Consider the following 22446-nt stretch of genomic DNA (forward strand, 5'->3'; position numbering starts at 1 on the left):
TAGAGTAGAAGGGGTTGAGCCTACAGGAGGAGGGGAGAGATACTGGCAGGTGAAGGAGTTGGGGCCTGAGAAGGCAAAGTGGCCAGGGGAGTAGGGAGAGCGAGTGGAAGGGGCACTCTTACAATGAATTTCTAGGGAAATTCTGCATCTCTAAGTATTAACTTTTTTCTGTATTAATTTAAAATGTAATTATTTATTTATTTAGAGATTTTTATATACCGCGGCACGTTCAGAACATCACCTCGGTTTACAAAACAGTAATGCAGCAACAGGCTTTACAATAAAATATTAAACAAAGGGATACAATAAAATATTAAACAAAGGGATACATGCAACAGGCTTTACAGTTTCATTTGCCTGTATCAACACCCTAGGAGATATTCTGGTTCAGGCTTCAGTGTCGCAGGTTGGGCCTAAACATCTTAAACAAACCTTGTGGAAATCAGTTGTAGCCATTTTTGTGACTACACTTTTTCTACAACTTGAATGATTGTTTTCCTGACATGATTGTAACTTACTGAACTATCTCCCTGAAAGAAAGAAACAAAATGGAGAAATTACTTACCTGATAATTTCATTTTCCTTAGTGTAGACAGATGGACTCAGGACCAATGGGTATAGTGTACTCCTGATAGCAGTTGGAGACGGATCAGATTTCAATATGATGTCCGCCCTAGTACATATACCCCTGCAGGAAGTGCAGCTCTTCAGTATTCTCCTCGAAAAGCATTGTGGATATATGCATGACTGACTAATTTGATTAACTGGAGAAGGTGTAGATGGAGGACCATGTCGCTGCCCTGCAGGTCTCGGAGGGTGACAGCATCTTGGTTTTCACCCAGGACACTGCCTGGGCTCTAGTAGAATGGGCCTTGACTTGTAAAGGCAGTGATTTGCCTGCTTCTACGTAGGCCACTTTGATGACTTCTTTGATCCAGTGGGCTATGGTTGCTCACGAGGCCGCTTCCCCTTGTTTCTTCCCGCTGTGAAGGACGAATAGATGGTCTATCTTTCGTACTGGTTCCGAGCTTTCCAGGTATCGGACTAGGAGCCTGCCGACGTTGAGATGGCGTAGACTTCGAGCCTCTTCCGAATCTGTATGCTCATCTGGCGATGGTAGCGAGATGGTTTGGTTGAGATGGATGTGAGACACCACTTTGAGGAGGAACGACAGAACTGTGCGTAAATGGATGGTTCCCAGGGTGTTACACTCTCCTCCTCCAGAGGGGAGGAGTTAGCAATCTGTTATCGCTCACCCCGCTATGAGGGCAGAGTTAGCTATCTGTTCTGCTTTTCTCCTCAAAGGAGGAGGAGTTAGCAATCTGTCATGATCTGCTCCTCCAGAGGGGAGGAGTTAGCTATCTGTAATGCTCTCCCGCCAGGAAGGCGGAGTTAGTAATCTGTTAGCGAACTGCTGTTAGACGCTCCTGTTAAGGGAAGGAGGTAGCAATCTGTTATGGATCAACTCCCCAAGGAAGAGGAGTTGGTAATCTGTTCAATGATACTCTTCTGAGGAGAGGAGCTAACAATAGGGATATTGTACTTCGCTACAGAGATAGCAATCTATCATGCCTCCGCTACAGAGTAGCAATCTGTTATATATAGGCTGCTGGCAAGTCCCATAGAAAGAGAAGGTAGCTATCTATATAATACTTCCGTAAGCGGTGTTAGTGGTCGGTAGTGGTTGGCTCCAACAGAGTGATAGTAGTGTAAGGAATCACCACTTGGAGGAAATGGTGAATCCCTGGGCCGATGGCAGATGACAGCACCCCCAGGAGGAGATCCTGAGAGGAACCACTGGAAAGACTAGAATATGAAATAAACACAAATAGTTCTTTATTAGGCTGGAAGCTGGACCACCAGTGGTGGCAGTAGTGAGTCGATGTGTCCAGCAGGGCTGAAGTCCTTCTGATACTGGAATATAATCTCTGGGTCGCTGAGCTGTTAGAGAGAGACTAGAAGTAGTGAGTAGACAGGGTATACTGGATACAAGATGGTACACTCATAATAGTAGATGTCTGCAATGGTCTCTATGCCACAGAGCATCTTCAGTATATTCAGGAACAGGAGCCGTAGGCGAGTACTGGTTCCTATAAACAGTCTGTAATAAGAACTCGCAATAGCTGTATATGAAATGGCTTCTAGAGTAGAAGAGTGTCTGTAAAGGATTCTAGGAACATGAGCCCTCGTGGAGCGAGTACAGGTTCCTATCTGCAATCTTGCCAATATAACTCTCGATCTCCATACCTGCGATAACGTCTTGGATGGAAGGGAGTCCTCAGAGCTATAGGAATGTAGGCCCTCGTGGAGCAAGTACCAATTCATATCTACAATAGAACTCACTGTGTTCACGTCTGCAATCGCTTCCAGGCAATGAGGAGTCTTCCGAGTATTCAGGGACGTAGGCCCTCGAGAAGCGAGTACCGGATCCCGTCTTGGCAATCTGAAATCAAGAAGAAAGAGCAGAGCCCCCATGGAGCGAGTACTCCTGGTAAGTTTGAAAAGGCCAAGCAGTGGAGAAGGATTCCCCTAGCTGACTCGGATCGTTGTTGCAAGTATCATGGACTGCCGAAGCAAGTCCTGTTGGAGTTCCTTGCTAACTCATTAGAGGTTAGCAAAGACCTTTTAAAGTGGGAATGCATGACGTCACTACAAGGGGACGCCCCCGAGAGTCGCGCCCTTGCTGGTACATAGTCTGGAGTGCGCGCGCGCCCTTATGTCATCAGCAACATGGCAGATCCGTAGCGTCAAGCCAGCCTGGGGACACCGGGACCAAGAGGCAGAGAGAAGCCGCGGCTGCATCTGTCCATCAGAGCCGAAGGGAGTCGCTCCCAAGATAGAGAGGGTGGAGCGAGGGGCAAGAAGAGGCACGAACGCAACACGGGGTGAGTCGGAGGAACTGCTCTCGGCAGGACAGTGCTTGTAGCTCGGATATACGACGGGCTGAACAGACTGCCAGCAGGAAGGCTGTCTTCAATGTTAATAGTCGGAGAAACAGGCCGTGGAGAGGTCTGAAGGAGGTTCCTGCTAGGAAATCTAGGACCAGGTTGAGGTTCGAAAGAGGCACCGGCCACTTTAGGGGTGGTTGGATCTGCTTGACTCCTTTCAGAAAGCGGGAGACATCTGGGTGAGAGGCTATGCTGCCGCTCTTGCTCTTGGTTCCGTAGCATGACAATGCGGCCACCTGTACCTTGATGGAGTCGAGACAATCCCTTCTGTAGGCCATTTTGCAGGAATTCCAAAACTGCAGAAATTTTGACTGAGCATGGTATGATGTCACGGGTCCTCGCACCAGGCTTCGAATACTCTCTAAATCCTTATGTATGTTAGGGATGTGGAGAACTTGCGTGTTCGGAGTAGGGTGTCAGTTACTGCCCCTGAGTATCCGCTCTTCCTTAGGCGAGTCCTCTCAATGGCCAGACCGTAAGAGATAATCGAGCTGGATCCTCATTGAGGATTGGTCCCTGTTGGAGCAGGTCTCTGTGTGGAGGTAGCGGAAGGGGGCTCCCTGTCATCAGTCTTCGCATGTCTGCGTACCATGGTCTTCTTGGCCAGTCCGGGGCCACTAGAAGTACTGGTCCCGTGTGGTGTGTTCTATCTTGTGAATGATTGCGCCCAATAGGGGCCACGGCGGGAAGGTGTATAACAGAATCTCCTGTGGCCAGGTCTGTACCACGGTATAGATTTCCTGGGTCTGGGGTTCCCACCTGCGGCTGAAGAAAATGGGCACTTGAGCATTGGACCGGTTTACCAGGAGGTCCATGGTTGGTGTTCCCCAACGGTTTACTATCAATTGGAATGCTGTGGTAGACAGCCTCCATTCTCCTGGGTCTAGACTTTCTCTGCTGAGGTAATCCGCAGCGATGTTGTCTTTCCCGGTGATGTGAACGGCCAAGATCTCTTGAAGATTCGCTTCCACCCATGACATTAGGAGGTCTATTTCCAGAGACACCTGTTGGCTTCTGGTTCCTCCCTGATGGTTGATGTAGGCCACTGTTGTGGGTTGTCCGACATTACTCGGACCGCTTTGTCTCGGAGTCTGTGACTGAACCGTAGGCACGCTAGTCTGACTGCCTGGGCTTCTAGGCGATTGATGTTCCATCCCGACTCTTCTTTATTCCACTGCCCTTGGGCGGTTAGCTCCTGGCAGTGTGCTCCCCATCCTTGTAGGCTGGCATCCGTGGTGAGCAGGATCCAGGTTGGTGAGAATAGTCTCGTTCCCTGGCTCAGATGGCCTTCTTGTAGCCACCATCGTAGTTGGGCCCAAACTCTGTCCGGGAGCTGAAGACGTATGGTATAGTTCTGGGACAGTGGATTCCATCGTGATAGTAGTGAACGTTGTAGGGGTCTCATGTGAGCTCGTGCCCATGGCACTACTTCCAGTGTGGATGCCATGAGGCCGAGGACTTGTAGGTAATCCCATGCTGTGAGTCGAAGTTTGCTCAACAGGGTTCGAAACTGGGTCATCAGTTTTGATCTCCTTGTCTGTGTCAGGATGACCTTGTCTTGTTTGGTGTCGAACCAGAATCCCAAGTATTCTAGAGATTGGGAGGGCTGCAGGCAGCTCTTGTTTGTGTTGACCACCCACCCGAAGCTCTCCAGTAGAGTTTTGACTCTGTTGGTTGCCTGGTGGCTTTCCTCTGGGGATTTTGCCCTGATCAGCCAATCATTTCGATAAGGGTGCATGCGGATTCCTTCCTTCCTCAGTGTTGCAGCCACCACCACTATGATCTTGGTGAACGTCCAGGGTGCAGTGGCTAACCCGAATGGTAGTGCCCAGAACCGATAGTGATGGTCCAGGATCGAGAAGCGTAAAAAACGCTGATGCTCTTGATGGATCGGAATGTGTAGGTAGGCTTCCAACAGATCCAGGGATGTAAGGAACTCTCCCGGTTATATCGACCTTATTACCGAGCGTAGGGTTTCTATGCGGAAGCGAGGAATCTTCAGTCGACGGTTGACCGCCTTAAGGTCCAGGATGGGTCTGAACGTTCCTTCTTTCTTGGGGATGATAAAATAGATGGAATAATGTCCAGTATTTATTTGTTGTGGGGGCACCGGTGTTATAACCTCTAAGGCTAGCGATATGGTCAGTGTAGCTTCCATTGCCATCTTCTAGGAAGGGTCGTGGCAGGGGGATTCCACAAACCTGTCTGGAGGGAGGTGGTGGAAATCCAGGTAATATCCCTCTCAAATGATGGCTAGGACCCACTTGACCAAAGTTATCTCAACCCATCTTTGATATAGGGCCAGTCTGCCTCCTATGGCTTCTTCCTTTGAACGGGTCGGCTGATTTACATTGTTGGGTGCGGCTGGGGCCTGGGCCCGAGCTGGCTCCCCTTTTGTTGTGCTTGTTCTGAAAGGACTGGCTTCGGCCTACGGGGCAGGCCGCTTGATATGTGCTTCTATATGGGTTGAAGCACTGTGATCCTCTGCCCCTGGAGGTTCGGGGGAAGGATCGCTGGTTTCTCTTATTCCTGTCCTCCGGTAGCCGCGGCAGTGGGGACTCGCATCATTTGTTGGCTAGTTTCTCTGTTTCGCTTCTGAACAGGAATGTTCCCTTGAAAGGCATCCTTGCGAGTCTCATCTTGCAGGATGCGTTAGCCGACCAGTTTCGGAGCCAGAGTTATCTTCTGGATGCCACGGCGGATGACACTCCTCTAGCTGCGGTGCGCACCAGATCAGAAGCGGCATCCGCGAGGAATGATACTGCTGATTCCAGGGCCTCCCCAGGAGTGTTGTTCCTGGTCTGTGATAAGCAGGCGCGAGTCACCACGGCACAGCAGGCCGCGATCTGTAAAGACATAGCGAAGACGTCAAAGAACTGTTTGAGGATAGATTCCAGATGTCTATCTTGAGCATCCTTGAGTGCTGCTCTTCTCTCTCCACCTGGATAGTAGTGCGCTTCGAGACCTCGCAGACCATGGCATCCACTTTCGGACATGCCAGGAGATCTTTGGCGGCTGGGTCCAGAGGGTACATGGCTGCCAGTGCCCGCCCCCCTTTGAACGTAGTTTCCGGGGCATCCCATTCCAGGTCAATTAGTTGCTGGACGGCTTATAATAGTGGGAAATGGCGGGAGGTCTGACTGAGTCCCTCTAGTAGGGGGTTCGTTTTAGGTTCCCCCGAGGCACTTGTGCCCGGGATAGCAAGCTCTTTTAAGCTGTGTGTGACCAGGTCTGGAAGCTCGTCCTTGGTGAAGAAGTGTCTCATGGTTCGGTGGGACTCTGTCCCCGGAGGGAGTTCCCCTTCCTCCAGGAGTTCTGAATCCTCATCCGAGTTGTCTGTGTCCCCGGTGGGGCTTCTGTGTGGTGGGATCACTTCCCTGAGCATAGAGGGTCCTGGGATGTTGAGGTCCTCTGGTGGAGCCTGTGGCCATATTATAGGAGGCACCGGTTGCATGTGGACGAAGGTATGCAGACCTTTGAAGAATTCCACCCAGGAGATAAATGCTGGGTCTAGACTAAGGGGCGCCGTGTCCCTGGGGAGCCCCGTTTGAGGGGGGGTCCCGTTGTGCAATGCTAGGTCCGGCGTACTGCTCGAGAGGCTGGAACCCAGTACCGGTTGGGGAGGGCCATGAGTTGGATCCCCTAGGGCCTCATTGCACTGTATACACAGGGCTGTGGCCTCCTCATGCTGTGCAGCTCTAATGTGGCATGCTGGGCAAAGGCCCTGAGCCTTGAGTTTCTTTTCCGGTGGTGCCATGGCTTGTGAGCGTAAAATACAGTTGTGTGCTCCGGCATGTCGAAGTTGTGTGCATAGGTTTGGTGCGCGCTCAAGGAGATGTGCACGCTGTTGTGCGCAAAGATCGAAGTTATGCGCCCGGCACAGTAAGCGCGTGGCTATGCGCGTCGCTTGTGTGCACGGTACTTGGGCGCGTGACGTTGTGCACACAAGGTATTTGTGCGCACGGCTCGCCTCTGTGCACACGGCTCGGAATGGCGGACAGGGCTGCGAACAGATCAAAATGGTGACAGCGACCACCTCGGAGGGTCTCCATGTGGGAGGACCCTCAGATCTGACCGGGGTCTAGCCCTGCTACGGCAGTTCAACCCGGTGGCACTGGTGCCGCTGGCAACCTGTGCAACTCCTCAAGCTTCGGAGACCGGAGACTTTTAAATAGATTTCTACCTTACCTTGTCTCGGTGCTTCCCGGTCTCGTTCCGGGCGGTCTCTGGCTGCGGGGGGAGCGGGAAAATACCTTCACCGCCGTGCTCGAAGTGGCACCCGCTGCCTCTCAGCCTCACCCGATGTCGGGGGCTAGGTCCCTGCAGAGGGTCGGCCGCTGGACCGAGGCTTACCTCCAAGGGAACGCGGAAATCACCTTGGGAATTCTCAACTGTGGGAGGGACCTAATGGGTGTCACCGCAGGACAGTGGGGCTCGTCTGTAGAGGTAAGATTTCTTCTTATTTTGGTTTTCTTTGGTAAAATTATTCTAACACTGTGCAAGCGTGCATAGAGTCCCTAACTGCTATGGAGACAGAAAATACTGAAGAGCTGCACTTCCTGCAAGGGTATATGTACTAGGGCTGACGTCAGATTGAAATCTGATCCGTCTCCAACTGCTATCAGGAGTACACTATACCCACTGGTCCAGAGTCCATCTGCTTTACACTAGGAAAGAGTATTTGTTATGAGAAGAGAGAGCAAGAGAGAGATGTATCCTGTGGCTTCAGTGGAAGAAAGAAGACTGAGAAGACTCAAATAGGACTGCAGAGCAAGAACAATCATACATGCTCAGAAAAATCTCTTTCTCAGCTCTGAGAAAGAGCATGTCTAGGCCGGTGCAGTTAGATGATGTTACCCATTTGTGTGATTGATTGTCCTGCTTGTTCATGGAGTAAGAATAGTTTAAAGGGTATTTAGTTAAATCAGATTATTCCAAATTAGCAGGTCCTGATGAATCCTAGACTGAAAATTACTTACCTGTAAACAGGTGTGTTCACGGACTGTAGAATGTAAGTCCTCACAGGTGGGTGATGTAAGATGGAGCCTGGCCAGTGAAGATTATTCCAAAACTTCTAAAAGCTTTTGGCATGCTCCGCTGAGCACAAGTATGCTGTCCTGTATCACAGATATCATGCAGGGTCCCTTCATTTCTGGAAATAGCTGACACTGAACATGGGATCCAACTCCAACAGGAGGCAGGTGGGTTCTGAGAGAATTACTACATCCTGCTGCCCTTGGAAAACACCTATTTAAGGACAGCAACTTTTGTTTTCTCCAATGACAAGCAGGTTATAATAATCCTCACAGGTGGGGATTTGTGACTGCCCCTTACAAAAAATGGGGAAAATACAACCAGAAAAAAAAAATATCATTAATGGGAAGAAGTATATTTTATGGCAACAGGCCAATTTTGTTATTTATTCTTTTTTTTAAAAATGGCAACCTGGAATTAATACTGAGTCCTAGCATTGTTGGAGTTGAATTCTAAATTTCAAATAAACTCCAAAGGACAGACTGACCAACCAAACCTATTGTGCTGGGAGTCTTTATCTAAACTGTAATGAGATGTAAATATGTAGATTGAGCTTTACGTTGCAGTTTTGCAAATCTATTCCGTGGAGGCCAATCTCAGGTGGGCCATTGATACCGCCCAGGCTATTAACAACAACAGGCTTTACATGTCCATCCAGAGTCAGACTTGTATGGGCATAACAGAAAGAGACAGAATCTGTTATCCAATCAGAACAGGTACACTTGACAACTGCAATTCCAAGTTTGTAGGAGGTTAAACAAAAAGCTGAGTGGACTTTCTAAGTGCTTCAGACAGTTTTGTCCACCTTTGTGGATATGTGGTCTGGGGAAAAATATTAGAGGAAAAATTGGATTTAGTAGAAGTACAATACTTCCTTAGGCAAGAACCTAGGATGTATGTGCAGAACAATCTATTATTTAAAAACTTAGCATAAGATGGATAAGTCACTAGGGCCTGGAGCTCACTGACTTTTGTGCTAAATTGATTGCCACAAAAATGTGATCTTCCAAGTCAGGTACTTCAGATTATAGGAGGGTAATGATTCAAAGGAAGCTTTCATTGACTGGGTGAGTACCATGTTGATGTCCCAAGACACGTCTGGAGGCTTGATGAGAGACTTTCACTGAAGAAAGCCCAGCTTGAATCTGATAGCTAAAGGCTGTACAGAGATGGGTTTACACTGAGATAAACCTTAATGGAGTTAGTCTTCACAGCAGATTCTCAAAGTGTAACATGCCCAAGAACATAAGAACATAAGAAAATGCCATACTGGGTCAGACCAAGGGTCCATCAAGCCCAGCATCCTGTTTCCAACAGTGGCCAATCCAGACCATAAGAACCTGGCAAGTACCCAAAAACTAAGTCTATTCCATGTAACCAATGCTAATGGCAGTGGCTATTCTCTAAGTGAACTTAATAGCAGGTAATGGACTTCTCCTCCAAGAACCTATCCAATCCTTTTTTAAACACAGCTATACTAACTGCACTAACCACATCCTCTGGCAACAAATTCCAGAGTTTAATTGTGCGTTGAGTAAAAAAGAACTTTCTCCGATTAGTTTTAAATGTGCCCCATGCTAACTTCATGGAGTGCCCCCTAGTCTTTCTACTATCCGAAAGAGCAAATAACCGATTCACATCTACCCGTTCTAGACCTCTCATGATTTTAAACACCCCCATCATATCCCCCCTCAGTCGTCTCTTCTCCAAGCTGAAAAGTCCTAACCTCTTTAGTCTTTCCTCATAGGGGAGTTGTTCCATTCCCCTTATCATTTTGGTAACCCTTCTCTGTACCTTCTCCATCGCAATTATATCTTTTTTGAGATGCGGCGACCAGAATTGTACACAATATTCAAGGTGCGGTCTCACCATGGAGCGATACAGAGGCATTATGACATTTTCCGTTTTATTCACCATTCCCTTTCTAATAATTCCCAACATTCTGTTTGCTTTTTTGACTGCCGCAGCACACTGTACCGACAATTTCAATGTGTTATCCACTATGACACCTAGATCTCTTTCTTGGGTTGTAGCACCTAATATAGAACCCAACATTGTGTAATTATAGCATGGGTTATTTTTCCCTATATGCATCACCTTGCACTTATCCACATTAAATTTCATCTGCCATTTGGATGCCCAATTTTCCAGTCTCACAAGGTCTTCCTGCAATTTATCACAATCTGCTTGTTATTTAATTACTCTGAACAATTTTGTGTCATCTGCAAATTTGATTATCTCACTCGTCGTATTTCTTTCCAGATCATTTATAAATATATTGAAAAGTAAGGGTCCCAATACAGATCCCTGAGGCACTCCACGGTCCACTCCCTTCCACTGAGAAAATTGCCCATTTAATCCTACTCTCTGTTTCCTGTCTTTTAGCCAGTTTGCAATCCACGAAAGTACATCGCCACCTATCCCATGACTTTTTACTTTTCCAAGAAGCCTCTCATGAGGAACTTTGGGTGCTGCACTGTGGTCGGCATCCTGTACCTCATAATCCTAGGCCAAGCACTGTGTCCTGCAACGTGCTGGGGGCCTCCCAGCATGGCTCCCACTGTTCTGCTCCTCTGCTGTATCCTGCTGCTCTGTTTAAGGGCCAATGGCTACTCACCAGCTTTATAGGGCCAGTGTCCAGGATTTCCTGTGGCACTGACTGATGACACCAGCACTGCTCTAATTTAAAAGGAAGCCCGTTCTTCTGGGCAGGTGCCAGAGCAACAGGTTCTGCTTCCTTGCTCCTCTGCATCTAGCTGTTTCTGACTTCTGATTGTTTTCCATGATGGCTAGGTGCCCCCTTTGATCCCTCGGTGATCTAACGGTCTGACCGACTAGCCGAGATCTGGCCTGGTTCCTCACTTTGCTTCTGTCTGCTGCCTGTCCTGATCTTCGCTTGTCTCCCTTAGCTGAACAGATTCCACCTGCATGACCACATCTCTGCTTTTCCACATCTCTGCCTTATGATTCTGCAACATGCCTTGGCCCTGTGTCAGCACACCTTGGGTCCATTCTTCTAAGTCCTTGACACTTTACTCAGGCCATGGATCCAGCTGGCATTCCCCTGTCAGAGTTTCTGTGGGGACTCTTACAGGTGTTCCAAAAACAAGAAAATCAAGATCATAAATTTGGGGTCCTGCAAGACCTTTCTCTGCAGCTAAATAAATTGTAATCATCCCTAGCAATGGCTATGCCACCACCAATATCACCACACTGGTTGCTGCTAATACCTCATCTCTGACTCCTCCTTCACTTTGCCTACCTCTGCCACCTCAGTATGATGGTAATTCCAAGACTTACAGAGGCTTCACCACTCAGTGCCTGATTCACTTCGATTTCTAGCCGGCCAACTTTGCATCTAAATGAGTGAAAGTGGTCTTTATAATATCTCTGCTGTCTGATCAGGCTCTGGCAGGAGCTTCTCCCTTATGGGAGAAATTACCCCAGTCTCTGATCCGGTTCAGGAAACTCTTTGACAAGCCAGCTCAAGCATCTTTTGCAGCCTCAGAATTACTCCGCCTGAGACAAGGGAGTGGGACTTCTGTATAAAGCAAGCATCTCATTTTTTCTGCTTTGGCGACACTATCTAGTCATGAATTGGCAAAACTGAGCTATCTCCTCATGGAGTACTCATTGTTTTCAGAATTATCTGCTTCTTGTATATCATCCTATGCAACTGAATCTCCCAGTTCTTCCAGGCTTGCCTTATGCACTATTTGCAGACATCTTTAGCAAAAAATGGGCTGAGACTCTCCCACCCCATCGACCATATGATTGCACCATAGATTTAATGCCTGACAAAATGTAAACTATCCATCCCAGAGACTGAAGCAATGTCCTAGTACATCCGGGAGAATCTCGAGAGAGGTTTCATCAGGCTTGTCCACTTCGCCTGCTGGAGCAGGCGAAGTGGACAAGCCTGCAAGAAAGATGGTTCTTTGCACCCATGTATTTATTACTGCTGTTTGAATGCCATCACCATAAAAAGTAAATGCCCATTTCTATTGATATCTGAATTGTCTGACCACCTTCAAGGAGCTTCAAATCTTCATCAAGTTGGATCTTTGTGGGGCATACAATCTTATACATATATGAAAAGGCGATGAATGAAAAAAACCCCACAAATATTTAATACTCAAGATGGCCACTACGAGTATCTGGTGATGCCTTTTGGCCTGTGCAATGCCTCGGCAGTCTTCCAGAATTTTGTCAATGATATATTAAGAGATTTGTTGTATATTTGTGTCATAGTATATCTAGATGTCATTTTGATCTTCTCATCCAACTTTCAGTCATATGATTCTCATGTAAAGGACAAGCTCCAGTGGCTAAGAAGTCATTCTTTATGTGCCAAGTTGGAAAAATGCAATTTTGAACAGCTGGAACTTCCATTTATGGGTTAAGTTATTTCTGCACATGGCCTTTGAATAGACCCCCTCCAAGCTATAGGCAATTATGGTTTGGCTCTAGTCAATGGGTCTCAAGACAATTCAGTGCTTTCAAGAGTTCACAAATTATCATAGGCAGATCATCCATCATTACTCTTACTGCTCCTATCACACCTTACTAAAAGAGGGGCTCATACTAAGGTCTGGCCACCCGAAGCAATCCAAGCTTTTGCCCTCCTGAAATCTGCCTTCCTTTCCACACCAGTGCTGCAAAGACTTAACATCACATAACCTTTTTTTTATTTTTATTTTTGGGGGAAGTCAACGACTCCTCTGTGGACATAGGTGCCATTCTCTCACAATCCATCTGTAGTGGCAAATTGGTACCCTGTGCCTTCCATTCTAAAATATTCTCCTCAGTAAAAACTATAGCACCTGGTGATAGAGAGCTGCTTGCTGTTAAACTAGCTTTGGAAGAGTAACATCACCTATTGGAGGGTGCCTTGCATCCCTTCATCATCTTCACTGGCCACAAGATTCTGGTATATCTCCAAACTGCCAGAAGACTTAACCGGTGACAAGCTAGATGGTCCTTGTTCTTTGCCAGGTTTAACTTCTGTCTAATCTACTGGCCGGAAAAAAATCTTAACACGTATGCCCTATCTAGATCTTTTGACTCTGATTATAACTCTAGTGATCCTCTTTATTTGCCCGATGTCTCTGTCTCACAATTCTGTACCGTGCATTGGCCCTTTGTCAACAGTCCCAGGGTCCACATTTCCAAGCCTGTGACAGAAAGACAGAAAGATATAGAACATATTCAAGCAGTTTTTATGTGGAGCAGGAGAAAGGGTCTAGGGCCTTTCCCTCACACCAGAAGGCAAACCTCTTCCATTTGAAGATAAGAATTGCAAAGGAAATCATATTCTAGAGGCCAGAAAAATTTGAGACATATCCTCAGATAGGTAAAGGTATTAAATGCTACCAGACTGTGGAGGTTAGGGATACGATGCTGGGATGACGCAGTATTCCCAGATTCTAAGTGATGAATTGGTGAATTCCCCAATCTGATTGGTTCCCTGATGGATAACCCCCAGAGAAGGAAACCAAAATCTGCCTCATCCAATAAGGTGCTATAAGAATTATGGTCCCCTAAGTCTCTTCTGAGTTTTAGAAGATTTTTACCACTAGAGGAATTGGAGAATAAGTATACAGAAAATCTTCTCCCCAGTCCAAGGAGAAAGCACCAGAGGCTAGTTTGCCTTGAGTCTCTTTTCAGGAGGAGGTGTTCAGGACCTGGTGGATGCCTGGAACGCCCTTCCGGAGGAAGTGGTGAATACCAAAACTGTGAAGGATTTCAAAAGGGCGTGGGATAAATACTGTGGATCCATAAAAGTCTAGAGGATGTGAATGACGAGAAGAGGCATGGGGGTGGCTTGCGGGAATGACAGCTACTACCTGGAGATTAATATCTGTATTCAATAAACATACACATGGTTAATGCAACTCCAACATTGCTCTATGCTTCAATGGCAAGAGGAAATGTGGAAAAAAGGATTTGCATCCACATAAAAACTTGCTTGTTACGACGGTTACTACCCCAAACCAAAAATGCCTGATACTTCACTTTCAATGCATATTTATTTATTTATACATTTTTATATACAGACATTAGATCAATGTCGTCACATTGGTTTACAGATAACGAAAGGAAATAAGCGGAGGGGGGTGTTACTTATTTCTTACAGTGAAACGTATCTCTAACAATGCAACGTAATGAAACTTGAAGTTCTTGTGTATATTTATTTATTTATTTAACAGTTTTTTATACCGACCTTCATAGTAAATAACCATATCGGATCGGTTTACATATAACAAGGGTATAACTGGAGTAACAATTCAAATTCAAGTAAACGAAGGATAAACAATAGGTAGGAATAACTCAAAGTTACAATCAACAGGGAATGAGAACTTGGAAGCTTGCCACAAGCTGGAAAGAAGATAAGGCAGAAAATAAATATAAAGTGATACAATAGAGCGTACGGGTTAAAAGCTTAATGTTGCTTTAACCTGGGAGAATCAGAGTCCATTCGTGAGTATAAATGCCAGGACGGGTAAGGGTGAAGGACAACTAATGATTGTCTGGTGGATCGGCGAAGGCTTGGTGAAAGAGCCAGGTTTTAAGTCTTTTTCTAAAAGTTAAAAGGCAAGGCTCCAATCTGAGGTTTGATGGGATGCTATTCCAGATAGAAGGGCCAGCTATCGAATAAGCTCTGTCTTTGGTCGTTGAGAGGCGTGAGGCTTTGGTGGGGGGAAATTTCAGAGTACCTTTGAGATTATCTCTAGTAGGTCTGTTAGAGGAGTGGAGTTTGAATGGGATTTCCAGGTCGAGTTGAAGATGATGATGGATGGTTTTGTGAATATATCTAACGAGGATATCCAGCATAGCTCCCTGCTTCAACGGCAGGGGGAATGAAGAAAAGATGATGTATATTCAGACAACTACCAACAAGGTCTGAATTACATAGTCTGGGTAAAACAAATAAGCATGGGTGTAGCTTGCTTGTTACGGCAGTTACTACCCCGAATCAAGCCTGATACTTCACTTAGAATACATATCCAGTGCAGCTCACTGCTTCAGCAGCAGGAGGAATGAAGAAAAGAGGATTTGTATTTAAACAACTAACAAGGACTGAGTTGCACAGGCTGGGTAAACAAGCGTGGGAGTAGCTTGCTTATTACGGCGGTTACTACCTCATATCAATTAGCTAGATACTTCACTTAGATGCAGCTCCAGCACTGCTATCTACGACGGCAGGGGTGGAAGGGAAATAGAACCAAAAAAGTTATTTAAAGGGACAAGAGTAACAGAAAAGTATGAAAAAAGAAAGTGTGAAAGCTTGCTGGGCAGACTGGATGGACAGTTTGGTCTTCTTCTGCTGTCATTTCTATGTTTCTATATATATATATATGTTTATGTTCAGAGGAGATAAACAGTTTTACTACAGTTGTACCCCACTCGCAGAATATCAGATACGCTATTCCCCTGTCCAGGGATTAAGTGTAAGGTTCCATGATCCAGCTCAATCTATCCACTAGGCTATTCTCCTTACCTGCTGACTATGTGGCCTTTAGGACCATTCCTTGAAAGATGGCCCAGGCCCACATCTGGACATCTTCCCGACACAATAGGTCCGAACCTGTATCTCCCTGCTTGCTCACATATAATACTGCTGTTATGTTTGTCAGCTCACAGGCTGCCCCCATGAGCTGGCTCACTTACACCTCACTGCTGGACCAGGGAACACCGCGGTTCAGAGTAGTCAGGGAGACAACGCTGACAGGACTCTTCACGATCAGACACTACTGCTTCAACTCCTCTCCAGCGCCCCTCTAGGCACGTGCACACAGGACTCAGCCCTTCTTAAACAGCCCACGGTAGGAAGTCTCCACCGGCACCTACCAATGGCATCAGGCCCTTCGTCCTATAAAAGGGCCTCCCTTGGCACTCACACTTCACCTCAACAATGGGTCAACTACCTACAGGTATTGAGTTGCTGCTTTGACGGCTTGCCTTCCTCATCTTCAGCCTCATCTAGCCATGCTTGTTTTCCCTTGGTCTGATCTCCGATACAGACCATAGTCTGTGACCTGACTATCCTTTCTGCAGCCAGCCCTGATCACAGCCTCCCTTCGGAACTTCTCATTGGTCTTCACCATAGGACTATCACCTAAGACCTGCCGGCCCCCGGAACCCAAAGGATCAAAATGAGGGGAAAGGGGCTGTTAGGCAAAGATCCAGCTGAGTCTCTGCACCATGCTTTCTGCCAGTTGTACTTTCTGCACATTCCTATATTGCTAGTACCCACATGTACCCCAACAGCCGGCTCCTACCCAGCATCTTTTAATATCCTATCTATGTAGCGCTTGAGGTCTGTCACCTTCTCACTGAGAAGGCAAATTTCCAAATGATCCCTATACCCACCAACCACCCAGCTATCTACATTGCTAACTACTGAATCACCAACTACAACGGTAGTCCTAAACCCTTCCCCCTCCTAGACAAATGCCCTGGAAAGAGATCCTCAGTGCGAGATCATAGTCTTAGTTACAGGATCATTTTCTGCCACACTAAGATAATGGTCTCCTTTCAGGTGACATTGTTTCCCAAAGAAGCACAAGAGCTTCTAAACTGAAGTATGAACTGCTCTATGTCCCCGAAAGTCTCCTCTATATACCTTTTGGTGTGCCTCAGCTTCTCCAGGTCTGCCACTCATTCTCTGAGAGCTAGGAGCATTTTGTTTTTGTGTCTTTGCCCCAGGTTCACACACACACAATCTCTCACCAACAGGTAGATAATCATACATGTGGCACTCAGTGCAAAAGACAGTATAGCCCCTTTCTTGCTTCTGGATTTCTGTCTATCCAATCCTGGTAGTCCTAAAAATCAGGGTTCATTACACACTGCTCTAAATGCCAAATTGACTTATTTTGAAGAAGCTTTTCTTCCCAATGTGGGTAATAATCTAATAAAAAATGTCACTGGGGTAGGTAGGAATCAAACATCAGTGACTATTTGCACAGCAATCAGTTTTCACATTTTTTCAGAACAAGCAAGCAAACTCACAATTATAAACTTTCAATTAAATTTGCACCTTAAACTACACACAGGATTAATTCAAGCTCTAATACTTCTTACCAGCACACACATAGTAATAGTGCAACCCTCCAAGTTCTTTTGCAGGATTTAAGTTCTCTTTCCCAGTAAATTTTACTTACCCAACAGCAGATGTAACTTCTGCTATCAGCACTCCCATGGTAGAACTATTTGGACTGCACTGGTCTCTAAAAGGAAAGAGAATTCCTTTTGCAGCAGTTTCTGATGTCGAGAAACAAATTAAGAGTTTCTTGATGGATAATTTGGCAGGTTTTCCAAAAGATGTCATTAGAACCCTTTTCTAATTATGCTGAATATCCAAGTGTCTGAGATTATCTATGATAACAGGAAGGTTCTCTAGTAAGGATACTAGGATCTTGGCTATAGTCTCCTAGATGTGTCCCAGCTTTGGCTGTGATGCTAGCTATGCCTTTTGTTCAAATCCCACTGCTGCTCCTTGTGATCTTGGGCAAGTTAGTTTACCCTCCATTGCCTCAGGTACAAACTTAGATTTTAAATCCTCTGGGGCGGATTTTAAATGCCCTGCGCAGGGCCCTCGTGCGCCGGCGCGCCTATTTTGCATAGGCCGCCGGCATGCACAGAGCCCCGGGACACGCGTAAGTCCTGGGGCTTCGTAAAAGCCCACTAACCACCAAGGTGATTCACAAGGCCCAGGACAAAAGAAAACCCTGGTTCACACCTGAACTGAAGGCCATCAAATTAGACCTCAGAAACAAAGAACATATCTGGCGCAGAAATCCCTCTACCACGATTCAAGCAATCTACAAATCCACACTCAATAAGTACAGGAACACCATCTTTAAAACAAAGAAAGACTTCTACGCAAAAAAAATTCACCATTTCATCTTTGACTCTAAAGCTCTTTTTTCATACGTCTCCGCTCTCACCAAACCCCCTCCTCCATCCATTCCAGACGACCAAGCTCTCTCCAAAGCTACAGAACTCACCTCCTTCTTCGAAGAAAAAATTATCAATCTCACCAAACAGTTTCACACCTCCATTCCAACTACCCTCCTCTCGCAGACCACAGTATCACATCAGAACGCTAGGTTAGAATCCTTCGAGACCACCTCATCATTCGAATCCTTCGAGACCACCTCATCACTTGAAGTTAAGAATATTCTAAAGAAACTCAAACCCTATTCACATCCTCTAGATACCATCCCTTCAAACCTTCTCATTTCAATACCAAACACCATAGCGAAACCCATCGCAGAAATCATTAACTGTTCATTAACTCAAGGTCAAGTTCCCGACTCTCTCAAGCAAGCCATCTTGAAACCTCTCCTAAAAAAACCTAATCTGTCAAAAGCTGAACCAGCTAACTTTCGTCCCATAGCCAACTTACCCTTCATTGCTAAGATCATGGAAAAAATTGTCAATAAACAGCTCACAGACTACCTGGAAGAACATAAGATTCTGGCTCCATCACAATGTGGATTTCAGAAATCCCTAAACACAGAATCCCTTCTGATTTCTCTCATGGACTCCGTTTTCTTAAGTTTGGAAAAAAGACAACCTCACCTTCTCATTCTCCTTGACCTCTCTGCGGCCTTCGATACGGTCAACCATTCAATCCTTCTTGACAGACTAGCGGACATTGGTATTTCAGGCACTGCCCTAGACTGGTTCCGTTCATTTCTCAGCAACAGATCATTCAAGGTCAAAATCAATAACAAAGAATCACAGCCAATCAGCTCGAACCTGGGAGGCCCGCAAGGTTCCTCCCTCTCCCCAACCCTCTTCAACATTTATCTTCTACCTCTCTGCTTCCTTCTATCTAAGCTGAAAATCAAACATCTTGTATACGCGGATGACTTACAAATTCTCATCCCTATTAGGAAGTCCCTACAAAAATCTTTAAATTTCTGGGAATATTGCTTTCAGGAAATCAGCTCTCTCCTCACCAAACTTTAGTCATCAACAAGGACAAAACTGAATACCTCATCTCACAGGAAGACAACTTCATTCCTAGAGAGACATTCCTCCATTATAATTGGTCAACCACAAAAAGACATCAACTCTATTCCCAATCTCCTTACAATTATCCTGGACAACCTCAAAAACACATCCTTCATAAGAGATCTAGGCATGCTTCTGGACAATCAGCTGAACCTCAAAAGATTTGTAAATAACACAACTAAAGAGTGCTTTTTCAAATTACAAGTTTTGAAAAAGCTAAAACCCCTTTTGCACTCACACGATTTCCGCCTTGTTCTTCAATCAATCATCCTTACCAAAGTTGACTACTGTAACGCTTTGTTACTCGGTCTACCAGCTACCACCACCATTAAGCCTCTACAGATGTTACAGAACTCTGCGGCCAGGATCTTGACTAACTCTAATAAGAGAGACCACATCACGCCCATCCTCTACAAACTTCACTGGCTTCCGATTAAATACAGAGTCCTCTACAAAGACCTGACCATCATGCACAAATCCTTAAACAATTTAGCTCCAATTGATCTTACCTATCAGCTGCGTACCAACAAATCAACGAGACCAATTAGAAAAGCTTACCAAGGCACCCTTTTTGTCCCTCAAGCCAAAACACCGCTAAGGAATAGGGCTCTTTCCACTGCAGGTCCTTCTCATTGGAACTCACTTCCACCAGACCTCAGACAAGACCCCTGCCAGCAGTCCTTCAAGAAAAAACTGAAAACTTGGCTATTCAGCCTAGCATTTCCCTGATTGCTCACAGTCTACTTCCCTTGGCAACTATGATTTGTTTGCTCTTTTGGTATAATTCCACCCTCTAACCCTCCTTTTAAATCCACCATATTTTGGACCCTCTGTTTCCCCTTCCCTTTCATCCCCACGTCCTCCCTCTGCTTATCCTCTCATTGCACTCTAGCCCAATTTCATTTGATGCATTCATCTGTTAGTTAATTTTTTATTTTATTTTTTATTCAATTTCAAATACATTTAAGTAAACATCCTTACTTCCAGAAAAACTGAGATTCACTTAGAATATATCTTTTTTCAATTACAGAATCAAAAAGGAAAGATTTAACAATATCATAAATTAAGCATACAATTTTTCCATTATTATTTGTGGTAAATTTCTAATTCTATGTGCTCTCACTATAAAGGTAATGAAGAATTGAGGTGAGACTAAGGAAAACAAATGGGAGTACATATAAAATAATTATATAATATAGGCTGCGTGTCCAAGTTTACTTAACTAGGTTCCACGTTCGAGAACTTCCTCAGTTGAATTTTCAGAGTTAATTTTTTAATGTTAATTTTCATTGGCTTAATGCAAGGCATCTGTATAAGGTGAATACTTCAATTACCATGTTACTTTATATTCTTATATGTTCTTTGTTATATGTAATGCTCTCAAGCAAGTTTAATTGTTCAATGTAAACAGATTTGATCTGCATCCAATGCAAGAAGATCGGTATATAAAAAACCAAAAATAAATAAATAAATAAAAGGGGGCGGGGAGGGGGCGTTCCCGAAATGACGCAGCGTTTCGGGGGCGCGCAGATTTACGTCTGCTTTTAGCAGGCGTAAATCTGCCAACAAAGGTAGGGAGGGGTTTAGATAGGGCCGGGGGGGGGGGGGAGGTCGAAGGAAAGTTCCCTCCGAGGCCGCTCCGAAATTGGAGTGGCCTCGGAGGGAACAGGCAGCGCGCGCTGGGCTCGTCGCGCGCAGGTTGCACAAATGTGCACCCCCTTGCGCGCGCTGACCCCGAATTTTATAAGATACGCGCGGCTACGCGCGTATCTTATAAAATCCAGCGTACATTTGTTCGCGCCTGGTGCGCGAACAAAAGTACGCGATCGCGCAAATTTTAAAAATCTACCCCTCTGGGAATAAGGAAATAAATACAGTATCTGAATGTAATCTGCTTTGAAGGGCCGAAAGGCAGAATATAAAACAAAACAAAATAAGAATACCTCTTCTGTCTGGGATGAGACTAAGGTCCCTGCTACTGACAAGGACAAAAGGGCAGAGGATAACACCTCTTCAGAAGACAGAAGGATCTCCTTGCAGCCCTACCTGAATACCTCCTAGATTTGGAGAATGGATCTGGAGCAGCAGTGAAGAGGGTCTGAAGCATAATTTAAACCACTGCTTCTTTGATCTCTTCTCCAAAGAGTCTCTCCACCGCATGGCACATCTATGCATCTTTCCTGGACATATTATTTGCTATCCAATGCCTGTAGCCATGCAAGTCTGTGGGCACCAATACCTACTGCAGAGACTTTCACTGCTGTTTCAAACACACTGTAAGTCAAACAGACCATGTGTTTTCCACACTCCATTCCTTTGTCCACTAGTAACTCTAGGGCATCATGTCTCCCCCGAGGGAAATTCATTGATATACCCTTTACTTCTTTCGGTAGGTTTTGCATATACTGACACATGAAGATTTGATACAATGTTATTCAGTTTTTAAACACAGCACCCTCATAAACCTTTCTCCCAATAAGGCCAAGGGCACAAGAATTCTTCCCCAAGGCACTGAAGAATGGGTTCTAGACTTCTTGGCCTTTTTGAGAGCAGATTCGATTACAACTGACTGATGAAGCAGTTGCTTCATCTTGAATGTGGGAGCCTTCTAGATATGATATATTGCGTCTGACTTCTTATTCACTGATGATACAGCATGGGAAGAATGAGGAATTGTCACATCTTCCTGAGTCACTTGAGAACTATTTGTGGCCAGTATCTGGGCCATTGGAGACTGTTCTGGATTCCCAAGATGTATGTGTGAATGAGCTCCCTCTTCGTGGGAATGCTTCGGGAGATTTAGGGCTGCAGCCTGAAGCTCTCTTCTCCCAACATCGTGGCTGACAGAGACCAATGATTCTTAGCCTTTGCCTGATCCTCGATATCAAAACCGCTGAAGCAGAATTCTTTGCTTTTATTAGATAAAGGGAGCTAGACAATGATCTGTCTTCTCTGAGTTCTATGGGTGCATGAGGTCAAGAAGAGTAAGTTTGCTTTCAGTAGATAGCAGGATGAGTTAGCCATGCTATTTGGGTGACGTCATCAGACGATGTGCTGGTTCGGACACGGTCTTCAAGATTCAAGTTTTTGGTGCTGCGCATGTGCGGCACTTCTCGCACACTGCTTGTGGCTCCTCAATGGCAGTTGTTCTCCAAGCTATCAGGTTTTGAATGTATAGAAAGGGTTGCAGAAAACTTTATGTCCAGGGAGGAGGGTGGGAAGCACGGCTAATACATCCTGCTATCTATGGAAAACACCGTTTATGGTAAGCAAACTTGCTCTTTTCCCTCGATAAGCAGACTGAATTAGCCCTGCTATTTGGGAGTCCCCAAGCATGAGAAGAAAAATACAAGATGGAAACAAGCATTAATTTAATACTTGTTGTTATATATATGTGGGGGGGGTTTTCTCCTTGGTGGACGTGGTTTTCTGATCT

The 22446-nt window shown here is 45.6% G+C and overlaps 1 protein-coding gene across 11 annotated transcripts in view; it reads right to left on the reverse strand.

Moving 5' to 3' along the window:
• The window catches only part of CREM (cAMP responsive element modulator), a 284166-nt gene that overhangs the window by 86053 nt on the left and 175667 nt on the right, over nucleotides 1–22446 (reverse strand). Inside the window, exon 2 of one of the 11 annotated variants that reach the window (XM_029588571.1) lies at nucleotides 17150–17215. The exons of the other annotated variants lie outside the window; for them this stretch is intronic. The gene's annotated coding sequence lies outside the window, so the exon portion shown is untranslated. The remainder of the gene's footprint in view (nucleotides 1–17149; nucleotides 17216–22446) is intronic. 11 annotated transcript variants of the gene reach the window in all.

Source organism: Rhinatrema bivittatum, chromosome 2 (genome assembly GCF_901001135.1).
Source record: "Rhinatrema bivittatum chromosome 2, aRhiBiv1.1, whole genome shotgun sequence".
NCBI classification, from domain to species: domain Eukaryota; kingdom Metazoa; phylum Chordata; class Amphibia; order Gymnophiona; family Rhinatrematidae; genus Rhinatrema; species Rhinatrema bivittatum.